Raw genomic sequence first — 20,923 nt, 5'->3', positions numbered from 1 at the left:
AAAAGATTTGACTAAAAGAGCCCCTTAAATCTGGCTCTTGTATTTTTGATCTGCCTCCATATTTTTTAAACACTCTTTTTCTCTGGTGCAACAGACTGTTTTAGGTTTGTCTAGTATATTCTCCCTCCTTGGATCAGCCATTTTTATGAATTCCTTTAGCTTCTTTTTTTAAAAAAAAATTTCAATTTATTTTTAAACATGTTATTGAAGTATAGTTGGTTTACAATGTCAATTTCTTCTGTACAGCAAAGAATATGTGATTCAGTTACACATATATGTATCCTTTTTCACATTCTTTCTTTTATGGTTTATCACAGGATATTGAATGTAGTTCCCTATGCTATGCAGTAGGACCTTGCTTTTTATCCATCCTATATATAACAGCTTGCATCTGTCCTTTAGCTTCTTTTGATATCCTAACAACCACGTCTAGACTATGAGGTAGCGAAATTTACAATATTTAGGGCTTTTTCCACCAAGGGAAATTGTGGGAAGAGGAAAAAGACCCAGATTAAAGAAGTAGTTGGTAAGACTTCACCTGTTTTGGGAGGTGTGTTTGATAACGGAGGTGGTGACAGTGGAGAGCAGATGGCCAACAGCAGAGGCCACTCCAGTGGGTGGCCAAAGAGACTGGCCAAATGTGACCGTACTCCTCGTTCTTCATGGCATGTTTTATACTTGTCATACCAGGATTCCACAAGTTCCCTTCTGCTCTAGTGATGGACTGTGGAGGTACTGAATGGGCTAGTGGGTACTGGGTTTAGGATGGAAAGGCTGCCATGTGTAGTGACTTAGTGAGCAAAGGCAGATGACTGTGGTTGTGGACCATGGCAGTGTGTGGTAGCACAGTGTCCCAACAAGCCGTGTGGCAGGGGTAAGGGATGGAGAGAGGGATTAAGTACAAAGAAGCACCCCAAGAGAATTTGGGGAATGATAGAACTTTTCTGTCTATGCATTTTTGAAAAATTATAGAATTGTATATCAAAGGAGTGATTTTAATAAGGTATAAATTTTTTTAAAAGGCATGTTGGGTGTTTCTTGTCAAGGTAAAGAGAAGCCATTCTTCATTGTATAAAAACTCTAGTGTCAAACATTGTGCATCTCTTGGCCTAAATAGAGGAATGATACATTGATTCCCAATGTTTTAGTGATAGATGTCCTTCCAGTATCTCTTTCAAACTCTAGAACTTCTTCCATTAATTTATATTTTAGTATCAGCACTGAATCCCTATGCCAGAGCAAGAGTTCTTAGCAGGGTATTTGACACAATTCCAAAAGTAGATGCCGTCATATTTTGGTCATCTTCAGAGTGATGGCAGTGTCGAGTTCCTACAGGTGCATCACTTCCCAGGTTTGTGAATTAGTCCATTTTTCCTGAAGCAAGTCACGTTGTTGGAGAGAGGACCCAAATTATTTGGTAGAACACTGACTCCTGCTATCTCTGTTGGGTTTGATGAGATATATTTTGACAGGAATCCATCAACTGGTATTTGGTCACTTCCCCTCCTCCAGCTGTATTAATATATAGTTGAATATTGTGAAAGTTTAAAATGTACAATGTAATGATACGTGTATATATTGCAAAATGTTTACCACAGAAAGGTTAGTCAACATATCATTCACCTCATGTAATCACCATTTTTTGGTTGTTATTGAGGGCAGTTTTCCATCTTCTCCTTATTATTACCATCTTGAAGGATAGTAGCATCTGGAAAGCATAAGTAAGAGGTTTCAGTTCAGTTCAGTCGCTCAGTCGTGTCCGAGGTTTAGCTGAGAGCTTTTCATTTTTTTTAATTTTCCCTGCATTTAGTGCTTCTCACTTTTGGGAAATTTGTTTCCTAAAGCAGGAAGATACACCAAATGACAATCTCAAATCCCTCAAGTCAAGCTAATAAAAGAGTATATAACAAAACTGTCATCGTTCTTTCTTTGCTTTAACATACCGGACCGAGTAAGACCTTACTTACAATAAATAAACATTCCCAATCTCTGGGGGGAGAAAAGGCCCCACAGGACAATATGTTAGTGGTAAGTCCAGGTTAACCATAACCAGTGGGCTGGAAAAACTGAAAATCTGGTAGACTGCTTCTTCAACCACCACCCTAAAGCCACACAAACTTTAGTTTAACCAGAAACCATCCAGGAGAGGAGGAGCTGTTCCCCCGACGTGGAACAGCCCATTTTCTAGCCTTGTGGGGATTTATGCTACTGAATATCATTTTTCTCTTGTGTTGTTAATCTTTCTCTCTTTACTGACTCATCCTTTCAAGCACTTAAACGTGTTACCTTGCCTTCCATCCCGGATAAAGTGGCACCCCTCTCCCTTAGCCTCTTGTCTCTCACGGCTACTTCCTGTATTATCTTCTCTTTTTCACAAGCACAAAAAGCTTCAAAAGCTGTGTTTACAATGGAAGACTCCACTTCAGTTTCATGTGTAGGTCCTCCTTGCCTCTAGTAGCCAAAGTTAAGATTTTAGGTCTTTTCAGCACCTGTTCCTAGGCCGTCTTTCAGGACACATTCTTCCTTATCCTCTGGTGATCTCGGGTATCGTTGCAATGAATTATAGACTAGCAGTTCCCCAAATTATAGTTTTAGTGTAAAGAGGCCTCTCTTTTGAGAGATCTGTATATTCAGCTGTCTGCTTGGTATTTCTTCCTAGATATCTCAGAGGTGAACATGTTTAAAATACTGTGTTCTCAGTCTTCTTAAATCATCTTTCCTCCACTTTATTTCAATTATTGTTGCCACCATTTTTGCCCTTGTGATGCCTTGGGAGGGATCTCTGACATTCTCTCTCTCTCTACCGCATCAGTCTGATAACCAGTGAATCCTACTGGTTTTAGCAATGAAGTATTTCTTTTTTGAACTTTTAAAATTTTTGGCAATGTTTCTTAAATAGATGTTTATCTCAGTGTTTCTACTGGCTTCACCCTAGTTGAAACCAGCATGCAACCATGCCATCACCTCTCATATAAACCAGTGTAGCAGATTCCTAATATGTCGCCTTGTATCCATTTTTATTCCCCTTCTAGCTGTTGTTCTTTTTTGTTTATTGGAGTATAACTGCTTTACAATGTTGTGTTGGTTTCTGCTGTACAAAGAAGTGAATGAGCTGTATGTATACACGTATCCCCTCCCTCTTGAGGCTTCTTCCCGAGCCCCCATCCCACTGTCTAGGTCGTCACAGAGCACGGAGCTGAGTTCCCTGTGCTATACAGCAGCTTCCAACTAGCCAGCTACTTTACACATGAGGTAGTGTATGTACGTCACTGTTAACTGTCAATTTGACCCACCCTCTCCTTCTCCCCACCCCATTCCTGCGCTACCAATAGGTAGCTATTGTTCTTAATTTAGGGCTTAAAATCCGTCCCTGCCTGCATTCTCTCCCTCCCCCCTCCACCTTGAGCCATTTCTTACCCTTTTCCTTTTCTTTCTTGTTCTAATCAAGTCCAGCTATCTTTATGGTCTGTATTACTAAATTTTGCTTGAATTCTCCTTCTTTCCATACCTACTACCAATGTCAGAGTTTAGACCTCTATTATTTTACTTAAATGTCATCCCTGACACAGCCTCTTAAAGGTGTTTTTCACTACCTCCTGACTTCTTATATACCAGTCCAACCCCTCTTAACCACCAGAATAAGTTATCTGACATTTCTTTGGATCCTGATTTCCTATAACATCAAGACCCACTCAGTGGACATTAGTTTGAGCAAACTCCAGGAGATAGTGAAGGAGAGGGAAGCCTGGCATGCTGAAGTCCATGGGGTTGCAAAGAGTCAGACATGAGTTAGCCACTGAACAAAAAGTCTAAACTCCTCAGTGTGTTTCTTTAGTCCTGCAGTCCTGATCATCCTCTCAACTCTGGGCTCATCTCCTGATTGTCTCTGCCCTGAACTTGTTTCAGCTAGACTGGGTTACCTGAAGCCACTTCTCCTGTCCCCCACCATTCCCAGCAAGCTGATTCTTCTCTCCAGGGCTGTACTCAAAATTCCAGGCTTCCCCTCACATCTGTACACAACACACACACACACATGTGTATGTGCACATCTCTCTATCCCCCTCTTTCCCCCCACCACAATCCAACTTGGCTACCTTCTAATCTCTGTTTTAGATTTACCTCCTTCATGGAATGGGACCCTTCCTTGCTCTGCCTACCATCTCACACTGCATTAGGTACCCCACTCTGTTACACTCTCCAAATTAAGTTACAGTTAGGCTTATGTGTTTGTTTCTTTTCTAAACAGTAAGTACCTTTATCTTTATGTCCTTAGAATTAGACACATGTATTTAGAATAAATGATAATGACCACATGAACATGAGTGTTCTGAGAGCTAAGAAGTATGTGCCACAGCAAAAATCAAATAATAGTACTTTTACTGTGTCAGAAAAAAATATGTTTGTGTGGATATTTTCTCAATTGTCATATTTTTCCATACATTTTTCTTAACTTTCAGTTACATACTACTTATTAGCAAAATTAATGAATAATTACGCTTCCCAGAAGACGCTAATGGTGAAGAATCCACCTGCCAAAGCAGGAGATGCAGGTTTGATCCCCAGGTTGGGAAGGTCCCCTGGAGTAGGCAGTGGCGACCCACCCCAGTATTCTTGCCTGGAAAATTCCACGAACAGAGGAGCCTGGCCAGCTAATGTCCACGGGGCTGAAAAGAGTTGGACATGACTGAGCAACTGAGCACACAATGACATATGTTTGAAAAAGCATGGAAATAGACTGCTATTATGCTTTGTATGACAGATTTTTGTTTTTCTACAGAAACATGCTTATGACATGATCACTTTCTGCCATTAAAATTGTCCTAAGTTTTTATGATGAATGTTAAAAAAATTTTGTTGAAGTATAATTGATTTATAATATTGTATTAATTTCTGCTGTATAGCAAAGTGATTCACTTACCAGTGCAGTTCAGTTGCTCAGTCGTGTCTGACTCTTTGCGACCCATGGACTGCTGCACGCCAGGCTTCCCTGTCCATCACCAACTCCTGGAGCTTGCTCAAACTCAGGTGCATAGAGTTGGTGATGCCATCCAACCATCTCATCCTCTGTCATCCCCATCTCCTCCTGCCTTCAATCTTTCCCAGAAGTAGGGTCTTTTCCAATGAGTCCATTCTTTGCATCAGGTGGCCCGAGTAATGGAGTTTCAGCTTCAGCATCAGTCCTTCCAATGAATATTCAGGACTGATTTCCTTTAGGACTGACTGGTCTGATCTCCTTGCAGTCCAAGGGACTCTCAAGAGTCTTCTCCAACACCACAGTTCAAAAGTAACAATTCTTCGGTGCTCAGCTTTCTTTATAGTCCAACTCTCATATCCGTGCATGCTACTGGAAAAACCATAGATTTGACTAGATGGACCTTTGTTGGCAAAGTAATGTCTCTGATTTTTAATATGCTGTCTAGGTTGGTCATAGCTTTTCTTCCAAGGAGCAAGCACCTTTTAATTTCATGGCTGCAGTCACCATCTGTAGTGATTTTGGAGCCCCCCAAAATAAAGTCTGTCACTGTTTCCATTATTTCCCCATCTACTTGCCATGGGGAAATAGTGTTGGGACTGGGTACCATGATTGTTGTTTTTTGAATGTTGAGTTTTAAGCCAACTTTTTCACTCTCCTCTTTCACTTTCATCAAGAGGCTCTTCAGTTCCTCTTCACTTCCTGCCATAAGGGTGGTGTCATCTGCATATCTGAGGTTATTGATATTTCTCTCTGAAATCTTGATTCCAGCTTGTGCTTCATCTAGCCCGGCGTTTCACATGATGTACTCTGCATAGAAGGTAAATAGGCAAGGTGACAATATACAGCCTTGATGTACTCCTTTCCCAATTTGGAACCAGTCTGTTGTTCCATGTCCAGTTCTAACGGTTGCTTCTTAACCTGCATACAGATTTCTCAGGAGGCAGGTCAGGTGGTCTGATATTCCCATGTCTTGAAGAAGTTTCCACAGTTTGTTGTGATCCGCACAACATACGTATACACCACCTATACACTCATACATATGTATATATTTTCATATTCTTTTCCATTATGGTTTATCATAGGACATTGATTATGGTTCACTATGCTATAGAGTAGAACCTGGTTGTCTGTCTGTCCTGTACATAATAGTTTGCCTCTGATAATCCCAAACGCCCAATCCTTTCCTCCCCTTTGGCAACCACAAGTCTGTTCTCTAGATCTGTGTGTCTCTGTCTGTTTTGTAGATATGTTTATTTGCATCATGTTTTAGATTCCACATTTAGGTGATATCATGTGGAATTTTTCTCTATGACATTGCGTTTAGTATGATGATCTCTGGGTCCATCCATGTTGCTGCAAATGGCATTATTTCATTCCTTTTTAAGGGCTGAGTAATATTGCACTCGGAGAAGGCAATGGCACCCCACTCCAGTACTCTTGCCTGGAAAATCCCATGGATGGAGGAGCCTGGTGGGCTGCAGTCCATGGGGTCGCTCAGAGTGGGACACGACTGAGCGACTTCACTTTCACTTTTCACTTTCATGCATTGGAGAAGGAAATGGCAACCCACTTCAGTGTTCTTCCCTGGAGAATCCCAGGGATGGGGGAGCCTGGTGGGCTGCCATCTCTGGGGTCGCACAGAGTCGGACACGACTGAAGTAACTTAGCAGCAGCAGCAGCAGCAATATTGCACTGCACTCACACACACACACACACCCCCCCCCCCCATCTTCTTTATCTGTTCAGCTGTAAATGGACGTTTAGGTTGTCTCTATGTCCTGGCTATTGTGAACAGTGGTGCTGTGAGCACAGGGGTGCATATATCTTTTCGCATTATAGTTTTGTCTGTGTATATGCCCAGGAGTGGAATTGCTGGATCATGTGGCAATTCTACTTTTAGTTTTTTGGAGGAGCATCCTTCTTGTTTTTCATGATGACTGACCAACTTACATTTCCACCAACATGTAAGAGGGTTCCTTTCTCCATATCCTCTCCAGCATTTGTTATTTGTAGACTTTTTAATGATGACCATTCTGACTGGTGTGAGGTGGTAGCTCATGGTAGTTTTGATTTGCATTTGTCTCATAATTAGGGATGAGAAGCTTCTTTTCATGTGCCTGTTGGCCATTTGTGTGTTTTCTTTGGAGGGTTGTCTATTTAAGTCTTCTGCCTATCTTTTGATTGGGTTCTTTGTTTTTTGGTTGTTGAATTGTATGAGCTGTTTGTGTATTTTGGAAATTAAGCCCTTGTCGGTCACATCATTTGCAAGTATTTCCTGTTATTCCATAGGTTATCTTTTTGTTTTGTTCATAGTTTCCTTTGCTGTGCAAAAGCTTACAAGTTTGAATAGGTCCCATTTGTGTATTTTCTTGTAGATTTGGCTGTACCGGGTCTTTGTTGTGGCATGTGGGCTTCTCTCTAGTTGTGGCTCGTGAGCATCCCGTGGGTCACGGGCCCTAGGGTATGCAGGCTCAGTAGTTGTGGTGCTGGGCTTAGTTGCTCCAGGGCATGTGGAATCTTAGTTCCCTAACCAGGGATTGAACTTCTGTCCCCTGCATTGCAATGCAGATTCTTAACTACTGGACCACCAGGGAAGTCCCCCATTTGTTTATTTTTGCTTTATTTCTATTGTCTTGGGAGACTGACTATGATGAGTTTTAAAGTGTCAATGTTTCATGGCATTCCACATTATTTATGTTGTTCTGCATAATTCCTAGAGCAGCATGTGCTGGGTGTTCAGGAAAGATTCTTGTTGACTAATCAAGGGTATCATAACTCCTGCTAGCTGATAACGTTTGGAAGTCTTTAGAGAGTAAATGTGTTTGAAATCATTTTCCTTGAAATGCAATCAGATTTTTAGGTTTAAGATAATGTGGAAAATACACAAAATGCCAGGATATACCCAAGTGTCATTTGATGTATTCTTCTCACATTCTCTTCAGTTAATGTTTTTCAGAAATTATCTTAGACCATTTAGAGTCATTGTAGGCTTTTGATAATATTTGAACTCTGGTATCTTCTGCCTCGTGGCAGACTAACAAGTTAGACTAGGCTAACTTGTCATGTCTTGTAGCGCGGTAGTTACCCTGGTGATGATTGGGTTTCTCCCAGTTGGCATTCATTGTAAGTAAGGCAGAAACTTACTAAATTTATACTCAGCTAATTAAGAGTTTATAATAATTCTGACATGCTGATTTGAACTTTTCTTTGTATTGTTTAAGGCAAAGAGAAAAGGATTTGCTTAGCTAATTAAAACTAAACAAGGAGGACTGTTTAATGTACTTGAGGCGAACCAATAACTGTTTTCAAGCATGTAAAATAAACACAAACTAAGTAAAATTATTTTTTATTAATTTAAGCACTAATGGATTCTCTGAGGCACAACTTCTGTCTGGTATTTGTTGAGGTTACTAAGAAATACTGATCCACTGGTATTTTTCAAACTCTTTGTTCATGACTTAGTTAGAAATACATATTATATAGCTATCCATTGCGAACACACGTGTAGCTGAAAGAAAAGTTATAGAAAGCAATGTTTAACCTTACCACTTATTTCTACTTTTATTTTTACATATTTTAAAATTTTAAAAAGTACTTCTAGGAACTCACTAATTGATCAAGACTCACATTTGATGTAAGTACTTCACTAGATTATGAATTTGGGTCCATGGCTTCCTTATCATTCTGTTGCCAGGTGCTAGCAGTGGCTGGCATGAAGTAGGTGCTCATTAGATGCTAACTGAATACACTGGAGGTTGGAAAGATGAGTAAGAAATGAAACAGGGTTTATAAAAGGGGTAGATGTTTCTGGCAATGAAGTTTTTGGATGTAATCAAGGCAGCAGAGGCAAAGCCCTTGTGGTGTTGATATTTACTTAAGCTTTCTTGTTTTTAGGTAACAGAAACCAGTTCGAGCTAGCTTAAGCAAAGATGGATACACTAAAAGGATTCAGGCTATCTTATAGAACTGAAGGGCAGAGGTACATCTCACAACCTGGGAAGGGATTGAAACTAGGACTGGAAAGGCTTCAGGATCCCATGCGTGTTCTGCACTGTTTCATCTGTGTTTCTTTCTGCTTGATTGCTTTCGTTTTTTTGTTTTGCTGCAGAATGGTTTGCTGTGGTGCTTGGTCCACATGACAATTTATGTCCAAAGCTCCATCTTTTATATTTCGGTCCAGCCTTTTTTTAAAATTGAGTATGACTTGTATGTGTTAGAATAAATTAGTCTTTTGGTATGTGCTGTGTGGTAGATGTTAGTAATCTCAAGTCACTGCTTTTAGATTACATCTGCTCTGACATCCTGCTCTAAAAGTAGTGTTTCTAATGTCTTCGTTTTGCCTTCTGGGTCATCTGAAGACACACTGTATACATGTATGCATATGTAATTACTGCTTGCAAAAGTGCTAATTAATTCAGCATATTTTTGCAGCATCCATTCCTATTACTAGGTTAGGCTATAGGAATGGTTACAGAGATTAATATAATGTATTTAGAATCATTTTGCCCCTTGAAGGTTATGGCCCTGTTCCAGCAAAGTGATCCATTGATGTTAGCTCAAAAATTAATCTTCAATTTTCCCATACCTCCATTTCATCCCTGCTTGCCCCATTTGTCTCTTTCACCTCTATCCTTTTCATCTGGGATGAAGATCTTATCTCACCTTTCTTCACTTCACTATTTGTATTCTACACGTGGGCTCAGGCTAGTGTCAGTCCTCGAAGCCTTATCCAGGACCCCCCACAGTTATGAGCTGACCTCAAGGAGGGGCTCTTTACTAGGCATAGCCTGGCATGCCAGGCTCCTCTTGGGCCCAAGAAAGAATAACAAGAGAGCTGGACCAGAAATTACAGTTCTTATCTTTAAGAAATGTATAGACAAATGAAGAAAGTAAAATCACAAGTGTTATTAATATATCATTATAACTGTCATAACTCAAGTTTGAACACGGTACCAAAGGAATGTTTATACCAATGCCCGTCACATAGTAGGGCCTTTAGAAGAACTTTTAGAATCAGTACATAATGAGTGTGTTCATCTGTTGTAGCTTCACTGTAGAGGTAACAGCTGAGCTGATTTTTTTTTTTTTTTTGCAGGATCTGTGAAAGTTGGAAGATGGGTGGGTAGTGGGTTGACATTTTTACTGTAAGAACAGCTCGTGTATAGGAATGAAGTTGTGAGCTGGTCAAGTGTGAATGTAGCATTGGTTCATGTAGCATTGGTACAAGGTAGGAGAATGGTGGAAGAGATTGGTTAGAGTCAGCTTGAGAAAGGCCTTACAGGTTATGGTAGAGAATCTGGACTTCGACCTCAGAGCTACATGAGAATTTCCAGTGCGGGAGTAATGGGAGGAGATTTTCTTTTCTTAAAGGTTGCTCTGTGGTGAGTCTAAGCTTGGGGTGGCAAGGAATGGGCAGTACAGTATGAGCATGAATCATGATGTTGTTTTAAAAGTCCAGGCAAAGACACTGAAGATTCCATCCATCTAAGGGCTATAGCAATGAGGGTGAAAGGCACTTATATCTGATATACTCTGGGGGGATAGACTTCGCAGGATTGTTAGCTCCAGCACAAGATCAGACTTAATCAATCTAGTCTACTTAGTGTATGGGCTGGAGGCTCAGGTGCCCCATCCCCTCCCTTCTGTGTCCTCCTCCGTGACTATCATCCTGGGTTTTCTTGGTTAATCATCCCTTAGCTATTTCTCTTGTTTTCTAGCCTTGCAGCTACTTCTTAGAACTGATTGTAAAGGTTTGGTTAGTCTTTTTGGCTATCACTCACCCTCTGGTGCCACCCATTTGTGGACGCTTGGGAATCAAAAATGAAAAAGGAAAATCCAGTCTTACGGGGATGATGGACATATGCACAGTTCCAGTAAATGGTGATGGATGGTCTCATGGAGGCATGGACAGAATTCTGTGGAAGACTGGAGGAAGGACGATCTAAGGCTCCTGGGGTCAGTTAATGAAGAAGAGAAGAAAATGTTCTAGCTTAGTGCTGGTGGAAGCACATGTCAGATAGGAGAGAATTTTGAGGGGGTCTGTGGGATACTCAGGTGAGGGTCATCAGGAAGGGTGATGTGATGGATCTAGAAGAGCAGTAGTTCTGGACCTTGACTGCCCGCTAACGAAACTAAACAACAACAAAACAATGACCTGGTGCTTCTTATAGAGATTCTGATTTAATTAATGTGGGGTGGGGACCCAGCTTGTTATGTTTTAAAAGCTACTGAGGTCATGCTAATGCGCAGCCAAGGTTGTCAGTCACTTTAATCCTGGAAATTGTGGAATGCCTTGATCAGTTTGGGAACAGAGAGAATTAGAAGAAAATACAATTAGACAAAACCCCTGATTAAGAAACACCAAAGGCTTCCTATGTGATCATCATGAAACTATGAGCCATGCCCTGTAGGGCCACCCAAGACGGATGGGTCATGGTGGAGAGTTCTACAAAACGTGGTTCACTGGAGAAGGGAATGGCAAACCACTTCAGTATTCTTGCCTTGAGAACCCCCTGAACAGTATGAAAAGGCAAAAAAGATAGGACACTAAAAGATGAACTCCCCAGGTCAGTAGGTGCCCAATATGCTACTAGAGATCAGTGGAGGACTAACTCCAGAAAGAATGACGAGACGGAGACAAAGAAAAAACAACACCCAGTTGTGGATGTGACTGGGGATGGAAGTAAAGTCCGATGCTGTAAAGAGCAATATTGCATAGGAACCTGGAATGTCAGGTCCATGAATCAAGGCAAATTGGAAGTGGTCAAATAGGAGATGGCAGGAATGAACATCAACATTTTAGGAATCAGTGAACTAAAATGGACTGGAATGGTGAATTTAACTCAGATGACCATTATATCTACTACTGTGGTCTAGAATCCCTTAGAAGAAATGGAGTAGCCATCATAGTCAACAAAAGAGTCCGAAATGCAGTATTTGGATGCAATCTCAAAAACGGCAGAATGATCTGTTTGTTTCCAAGGCAAGCCATTCAACATCACAGTAATCCAAGTCTATGCCCTGACCAATAATGCTGAAGAAACTGAAGTCGAATGGTTTTATGAAGACCTACAAGACCTTCTAGAACTAACTCCCAGAAAGGATGTCCTTTTCATTATAGAGGACTGGAATGCAAAAATAGGAAGTCAAGAAATACCTGGAGTAATAGGCAAATTTGGCCTTGGAATACAGAATGAACAGGGCAAAGGCTAGTAGAGTTTTGCCAAGAGAATGCACTGGTCATAGCAAACACCCTCTTCCAACAACACAAGAGAAGACTCTACACATGGACATCACCAGATAGTCAATACTAAAATCAGATTGATTAGATTCTTTGCAGCCAAAGATGGAGAAGCTCTATACAGTCAGCAAAAACAAGACCAGGGCTGACTGTGGCTCAGATCATGAACTCCTTAATGCCAAATTCAGATTTAAATTGAAGAAAGCAGGCAAACCCACTAGACCATTAAGGTATGACCTAAATCAAATCCCTTATGACTATACAGTGGAATTGACAAATAGATTCAAGGGACTAGATCTTATGATAGACAGAGTGCCTGAAGAACTATGGACGGAGGTTCATGACATTGTACAGGAGGCAGGGATCAAAACCATCTCCAAGAAAAAGAAATGCAAAAAGGCTAAATGGTTGTTCGAGGAGGCCTTACAAACAGCTATGAAAAGAAGAGAAGAAAAAGGCAAAGGAGAAAAGGAAAGATATACACATTTGAATGCAGAGTTCCAAAGAATAGCAAGGAGAGATAGGAAAGCCTTCCTCAGGGATAAGTGCAAAGAAATAGAGGAAAACAATAGAATGGGAAAGACTAGAGATCTCTTCAAGAAAATTAGAGATACCAAAGGAAATTTTCATGCAAAGATGGGCACAATACAGGACAGAAATGGTATGGACCTAACAGAAGTAGAAGGTATTAAGAAGAGGTGGCAAGAATACACAGAAGAACTATACAAAAAAGATCTTCACAGCCCAGATAATCATGATGGTGTGATTACTCACCTAGAGCCAGACATCCTGGAATATGAAGTCAAGTGGGCCTTAGGAAGCATCACTACAAGCAAAGCTAGTAGAGGTGATGAAATTCCAGTTGAGCTACTTCAGATCTAAAAGATGATGCTGCGAAAGTGCTGCACTCAATATGCCAGCAGATTTGGAAAACTCAACAGTGGCCACAGGAGTGAAAAAGGTCAGTTTTCATTCCAATCCCAAAGAAAGTTAATGCAAAAGAATGCTCAAACTACTGCATAATTGCACTCATCTCACATGCTAGCAAAGTAATGCTCAAAATTCTCCAAGCCAGGCTTCTACGGTATGTGAACCATGAACTTCCAGATGTTCAAGCTAGATTTAGAAAAAGCAGAGGAACCAGAGATCAAATTGCCAATATCCATTGGATCATTGAAAAAGGAAGAGAGTTCCAGAAAAGCATCTACTTCTGCTTTATTGACTATGCCAAAGCCTTTGACTGTGTGGATCACAACAAACTGTGGAAAATTCTTAAAGAGATGGGAATAGCAGATCACGTGACCTGCCTCCTGAGAAATCTGTATGCAGGTCAAGAATCAACAGTTAGAACTGGACATGGAACAACGGACTGGTTCAAAGTAGGGAAAGGAATATGTCAAGGCTGTATATTGTCACCCTGCTTATTTAACTTCTGTGCAGAGTACATCATGTGAAATGCTGGGCTGGAAGAAGCACAAGCTGGAATCAAGATTGCTGGGAGAAATAACAACCTCAGATATGCAGATGACACCACCTTTATGGCAGAAAGCAAAGAAGAACTGAAGAGCCTCTTGATGAACGTGAAAGAGGCGAGTGAAAAAGTTGGCTTAAAACAACATTCAGAAAACTAAGAACATGGCGTCTGGTCCCATCACTTCATGGCAAATAGATGTGGAAACAGTGTCAGACTTTATTTTTTTGGGCACCAGAATCACTGCAGATGGTGACTGCAACCACAAAATTAAAAAACACTTTCTCCTTGGAAGAAAAGTTATGACCAACTTAGCTTATTAAAAAGCAGAGCCATTACTTTGCCAACAAAGGTCTGTCTAGTCAAAGCTATGGTTTTTCCAGTAGTCATGTATGGATGTGAGAGTTGGACTATAAAGAAAGCTGAGCACTGAAGAACTGATGCTTTTGAACTGTGGTGTTGGATAAGACTCTTGAGAGTCCCTTGGACTGCAAGGAGATTCAACCAATCCATCCTAAAGGAAATCAGTCCTAAATATTCATTGGAAGGACTGTTGTTGTAGGCCTGATGTGAAGAACTGACTCATTTGAGAAGACTCTGATGCTGGGAAAGATTGAAGGCAGGAGGAGAAGGTGACGACAGAGGGTGAGATGGTTGGATGGCCTCACCGACCCAATGGACATGAGTTTGAGTAGACTCCAGGAGTTGGTGATGGACAGGGCAGCCTGGTGTGCTGCAGGCCATGGGATCAATGAGTCGGACACGACTGAGTGACTGAACTGAATTGATGGGCTTCCCAGGTGGCTCTAGTGATAAAGAGTCTGCCTGCCAATGCCGGAGACTTAAGAGATGCTGCTTTAGTCCCTGGGTGGAAAAGATCCTCTGGAGTAGGAAATGGCAGCTTGCTCCAGTACTTTTGCCTGGATAATCCCACAGACAGGAGAGCCTGGCCTGCTACAGTCCATAGGGCTGCAGAAAGGGGGACATGATTAAAGCAACTTAGGATAGCTGCAACTTAGAGATAGGTGGCAAGGATGTGCCAGCCAAGGAGACTCTGTAAACATAATTCCTAAATCTTAGTTGTACCCTGTTTTAATTAAGTTATTAATGTGAGTTTTGCATAATTCTTCCCTTTTATGACCCATGGTGAATAGTCTATCTCCTGATACCTTAAATACTGGATTTGTGTTTATATATTGTTGATTGACAGACTGATGCAAATGATAAACATTAATCCTTTGGTCATTGATGTAGAAAATCATGACCTTTAGTTCTTATCAGTAGCAAATACCTATACCTGCTTCCAAGTTTATTTAAAAGAAGGCTGCATGAAAGTAACAATTTCCAAGAATCCATTTTATTTTCTGAATTCTAAGTCACCTGTCATTTTTGCCATAAATTCTTTGAGGCATGAAATAGCCTGTCAGTTGTCTATTGCTCTCAAAGTTAATGAATGGTTATCAATTTATCATGGGTAATAACCTAACTGCAAATTGTAAAGAAGGCATTCTATCACTTCCTAGCATTTTTGCCTCAAGGCTGTATCTGCCTTTTCCACAGGATATAGAGGCTCAGTGTTCCCAAAGCTTTCAATAGTACACATTTCTTACTTGAAAACCTCTTTACGCTTGGTAATGGGGCCATGAAATATTAGCTGTTTATATCTTGTTTTTTTTTGGAATAGATTTTGTGTAAATAAAATTTCTTGATGTAGGATGTCATAGTTTTACATCAAACCAGCACAGCATTATAGTTTTAGAGATATGTAGTTTTATTTCTAATTCACATTCCAATCGTTCATTACAAGTACAGTGTAGTGATGTTCCAGCTTTGTAGCCTCTTGGTTAGGCAGTTAATGATTGGAAAAACAGGATTGTTTCAAGGAACCTTACCTTTTAAAGGCATGCCATTTTCTTTTACCACCAACACAGACAAAGAACTCTGTAACATGAGCTCTTTTAGATCAAGGACTTGGACTTGACTGTATATTTTTTTAAAAACACAATAAACCGAGTCCACATCTTACTCAACTTCCCATTTCAGGCACTGAGCAGAGTATGAAAACTCAGCACTATTTGTTGAATTAAAGTGAGCCATCACCTGTGCTTCCTCAAGGCTGGGTTATCTTAGGGATGGGAGGACCTTGATTTAATCTCATCACCGGTTTTTATCCTAGCAGTGTAAGCAGAGGTGACTATGTAGCTACATGTGCTTATTTTCGGTTACAAACTGAAGATCTTATTTCAGTCCCAGTTCTTTCTTTGTTAATGAGCTACCCTCAGAACTTGCTTCCAGTCCTGTAACAGGCTTTATATAAGATTTCTTTGAATATTTTCATCTATTTAATTTTGGTTCATTCAGTTGGCGCCTAGCTTAGTGGCTTGCGAATATAATTGTGATTAAGTTAATTAGTTAATATGCCTTGTTAGGTGGGAGAATAGACATTACTGAGATTTCTTTAAGGTGTTAATATGTTTTCAAGAATCTCTGATCAGTTATTACCATTGTGATAGATTATTTACCTGTGTCTGTATAAAAAGCTTTAAGTGCTTTTGGCTTCTGAAAGTTAGAGGAAGTAAACTGTTCTGACTGACTGCTGCTTGTGTGCTTATTCCTGAGACGTATGTGGGGAAGCAGGGAGAGAATCAGGTTGCCTTATCCATCTCATGTATTGTTTGGTTCTCTTCCTGTGTTTATTCTGTCTCCCCAGCCGTGAAATAGGCATTTGTCTTGATGGAACTGTATCTTACATTTTATTATAGCTGCTGTCGAGCTGTGCACATAGTAGGAGCCCCCTAAATTATTGATTGGTTGCTTAGCTGATTGATGAGTTAAGGGGGTATCCTTGACAACGAAAGCATCTTCACCATCTCAGTGCATGACAGTTTCTTGATGATCATGTATCTGTCTTAGAATCCCAGATTCTCTCGTCAACTGATTTCATATGAAAATGACCCTTGTTTTTCGGGGGGTGTATTTCTATATACTTGTTCAGGATTTCTCTTTTTGCCTTGTGAACAGTGTACTCACATAGGCTCTAATGTGAGCCAGCTGGTCTGAAGCAACTGCCTTCATCTTGGCATTAACGGCCTTCATCAAAGTCTTTCATGGAAGAGGAGCCAATGGGAAGATCTCTGGTTACGGTTCCATCAGATTCGCTCCCCCTCTCTTTGTTTTGAGATTTGGTGCTTAGTTGGGTGATAAAAATGTGGACTGTTGTGCAAACACAGTTGAGGTTTATTGATAACGTGCAGAAAAATGACTTCGGATCCCCACCATGGGCTTCCCTGCTGTTTGTGTGTGCTTGGTTGCTCGGTTGTGTCTGACTCTTCGCGGCCCCCTGAACTGTAACCCACCAGGCTCTTCTGTCCATTGAATTCTCCAGGCAAGAATCCTGGAGGGGGTTGCTGTTTCCTCCTCTAGGGGATCTCCCTAAGCCAGGGATTGCACCTGATTCTCCTGCATTGGCAGGTGGATTCTTCACCATTAGCGCCACCTGGAAGCTGCTACACCACCACCACCGCCATAACATTTTGTATTTTTCAATTATGTTAAGGAAAAAGTCACCTATTGCTGTTTTGCTAAGGGTTAAAAATTAGGAGTGGTTTTATAATTTTTTCATAAACACGTTTGACATATACTGACATGGTCATTAACTTTTGTTTTTTGACCTATTTGTGTGGTTATTATTTTTATGAGTAAACTTAATATTTAATAATCCTTCTATTCCTAGATTGAACATTTTGTGCTCATAGCATATCTTTCATTTAACGTATCCCTGAGTTCTTTTGGGCATCACTTTTAGAGTTTTTGCAGTAATTTTTAATATGTTCTTTGTCAGATTTTGGTGTCAGTGTGATGCTGTAAATATTTGACAGTTTTCCTTCTTTCTCTATACCCTAGAAAAATTTAACTTGTATTATTTCTTCATTTAAAATTAAAAAAAATGTTATATTAGGAAGGGAACTGAGAAACTTCGTCTAGTTGTCTTAATTTTACAGATGAAGACCCGGTGGCTTGTTTATAGCTGCTTAATGGCAGCTGCTTGGGATGTGGAATTAGGGCTGCGCCACAGAGGTGAGGACTATTCCTTGTAGCTCAGTTGGTAAAGAATCTGCCTGCAATGGAGGAGACTCAGGTTTGATTCCTGAGTGGGAAAGATCCCCTGGAGAATGAAATGGCAACCCACTCCACTATTCTTGCCTGGAGAATCCTATGGACAGAGAAGCCCGGCAGGCTACAGTCCGTGGGGTTGCAAGAGTTGGACATGACTTAGCGACTAAACCATCACCATAGAGGTGAGGAAATAGCATTTACTGAGCATTTACTTAGGTGTTTAAAACCAGTAGCATAGTTTTGATGTACTCATTAGATGTGGGTTTGCTTATTTGAACATCAGGGTAAAAATCATACTGTTTTTTAGAAGCAGACTGTTTACAAGAGCAGTTTTAGATTCATAGCAAAGTTGAGTGGAAAGTACAGACCCCCATCTACCTCCTGCCCCCACACATCCACGGGCTCCCCCACTGTCAACATCCCCCACCAGAGTGGTACACTTGTCATCACTGATGGACTCACACTGACACGTCATTATTGTCTAGTCCATAGTTTACACTAGGGTTGACCATTCCATGGGTTTTGACAAACGAATAACTACATGTTTCCACTAATAAAATACCACACAGAATAGTTTCTCTGCCCTAAAAATCCTGTGCTCTGCCTGTCAGTCTCTCCCTTCTCCCAACCCCTTGTGACCACTGATATTTTTTGCTATCTCTATAGCTTTGCCCTTTTCAGAATGTAATATAGTTGGAATCATATATGTAGCCTTTTCTGACTAGCTTCTTTTACTTAGTATAACATATATTTAAGGTTCCTTTATGTCTTTTCAATGGCTTGATGGTTGCGTCTGTGTGTGTGTGTGTGTGTGTGTGTGCGTGCGTGCACGCATGCATGTTGAATAATATTCCATGGCCTGGATAAAATTCTATTGGCTTTGGATGGCTGAATGCCTTTACTGAAGATCATGTCTCAGTCTTCTTTTAATCCTTAGAATCTAGTCAGTCAGCTTACAGATGTTTACTGAAAGCTGCTGCTGCCGCTGCTGCTAAGTCTCTTCAGTCGTCTGACTCTGCGGCCCCATTATATCAGGACTCCCTGGTGGCTCAGCGGTACAGAATCTGGCTGCAGTGTAGGAGCTGCAGGAGACCTGGGTTCTTATCCTTGGGTCAGAAGGATCCCCTGGAAGAGGGCATGGCAACCCACTCCAGTATTCTTGCCTGGGGAATCCCATGGACAGAGGAGCCTGGTGGGCTACAGTCCATAGGGTTGCAAAGTGTTGGATACAACTGAAGCGACTGAGCACGCATGAACAAAGTATATCGTCACTCTTCTTGACTCTAGTGATACAGCAGTGATCAAAACAGTCATGATCTTTGCTGTCCTCATGGAACCTGGCATAATTTCCAGAACCTAGCAGGTGCCTGGTTAGTGTGATTGAAATGTGTTTGCTCATGGTTCCTCAACCCAGTTGGAAATTTTCTTCTTTAAGGAGTTTGCAGTCATGGTAATGTTCATTTATTTCCACTAGGTGGCGGTAGTGTCATGTAGCCAGAGCAGTTTGCCCCATAATTGTCACTAATTGTTTGCTTATAAATATACTTCTCTTTATAATAAGTAAAATTTAAATCTGTTTATATTAATTAGAATGTAATTACTAATTAAAATGAGGACTTTTCACACACATTTCAGGATGAATTCCAGTAAGTAAAATTCCTCGTTTTCTTAAGTTTGTCTTCCTTTGTTTAATAATGAAACATTTGTTGGGATTCGGCTACGTGCTAGGCATTGTACTGTTGTTGGGGATTTAGAATTGAATACGATTTCCTTTTTGTCTTTGACATGTCACAGTTTGATGAAAGAGGTAGGAAAAGAGATTCAAACTTACAATGAAATGTGTACGTGTTAAGTGTGCCATTAGGTGAGTGTTGACAAATGTATATACATGTGAAAGAAAGTTAGTCGCTGAGCTGCGTCCGACTCTTTGTGACCCCTGTGGACTGCACCTGCCAGGCTTCTCTGTTTGCAGAATTTTCCAGGCAAGGATACCGGAGTGGTGGCCATGCTCTTCTCCAGGGGATCTTACCGACCCAGGGATTGAACCCCGGTCTCCTGCATTGCGGGCAGATTCTTTACCATTTGAGCCATCAGGGAAGCCCGAAAGACGTATATACACGGGTTTCAACCCAAATCCCTATCAAGTTATAGATCATTACCGTCTTGGAGTGGCTGTTTTTAAGGGCCACGTGTAGGCTGAGTTAACAGAAGAAACCAGTTGAAAGAGAAGTGAGGGTGATCAAACCAAGCATTTCCTGAGAGAGTAGTAACCTGGTTTCTTGAATTACTGTTTATTAATTTAAATTCAGTCCTTTTCGATCCTAGATGTACTTTAGATCTGTGTGTGGGATTTTACACGAGCTGGTTTTGGTGGTTTTCTGTTACTTGCAGTCAGAACATCACATCCATGCTGTCCTTAGCTTTCTAAGATGAGGGACTTGGCACCATATTGCTAATAACATAACTTAGAAACAAAAAAATACCTACCAACCTTAACAGCAGGTTGTTGAATCACAGAGTTAAGTGTTTCAGTGCTGAAAACTGAAGCCTAATCAAAGCAGCTAACTTCATTGAGGACTTATTCTGTGCCAGGCACTGTTCCTCTTTGCGATCATCATCTCTTTCTAGGGCAGTTAGCAGCAGGTGGTTACTGTTCCCTCAGTCGGGAACATTGGCAAGGAAACTGATGTTCAAAGAAATTATAGAACTTCCATAAGATCATAGCTAGAGGAGTCAGATCTTGAAACCCAAGTCTCTCTGGTTCCACAGCAGCCGCCCCCTCCCCCGCCCCCCCTGCCCCCCCACTGCCCCTTCTGCGCCTCCCCCCCGCCCCACAATATATCATATATATCATACTGTCTTAGAAGAAGGGATTTTTAAGATACAGAGCAGAAACACCACAAAAATAAAATGAAGACCTCAACTCCTTTTATCCTAGTTGTGGAAGTAAATGAAGACCAACCAAAGGAGAGCAACCAATGGCTATTCATTTGGTGCTTGTTGTAACAAGGGAATCACCCATGCTTGTATTTGTCAGAGACTCAAAGGCAAATAGGGAGTGGGGAACCTTGATAGTGGAAAGGAAGGTTCAGGTGTGCCTTGATGGGAGACTGTTTGTGTG

The 20,923-nt window shown here is 40.9% G+C and overlaps 1 protein-coding gene across 2 annotated transcripts in view; it reads left to right on the top strand.

Annotated features, from left to right (window-relative positions):
* SMYD3 (SET and MYND domain containing 3) overlaps positions 1-20,923 on the top strand; it is a 749,543-nt gene that overhangs the window by 45,645 nt on the left and 682,975 nt on the right. The gene's annotated exons all lie outside the window — the stretch shown is intronic.

Source organism: Bos mutus, chromosome 16 (assembly GCF_027580195.1).
Source record: "Bos mutus isolate GX-2022 chromosome 16, NWIPB_WYAK_1.1, whole genome shotgun sequence".
Lineage (NCBI taxonomy): Eukaryota > Metazoa > Chordata > Mammalia > Artiodactyla > Bovidae > Bos > Bos mutus.
Note: the sequence above shows the minus strand (reverse complement) of the source record. Positions and strands in the feature narration are given on the sequence as shown.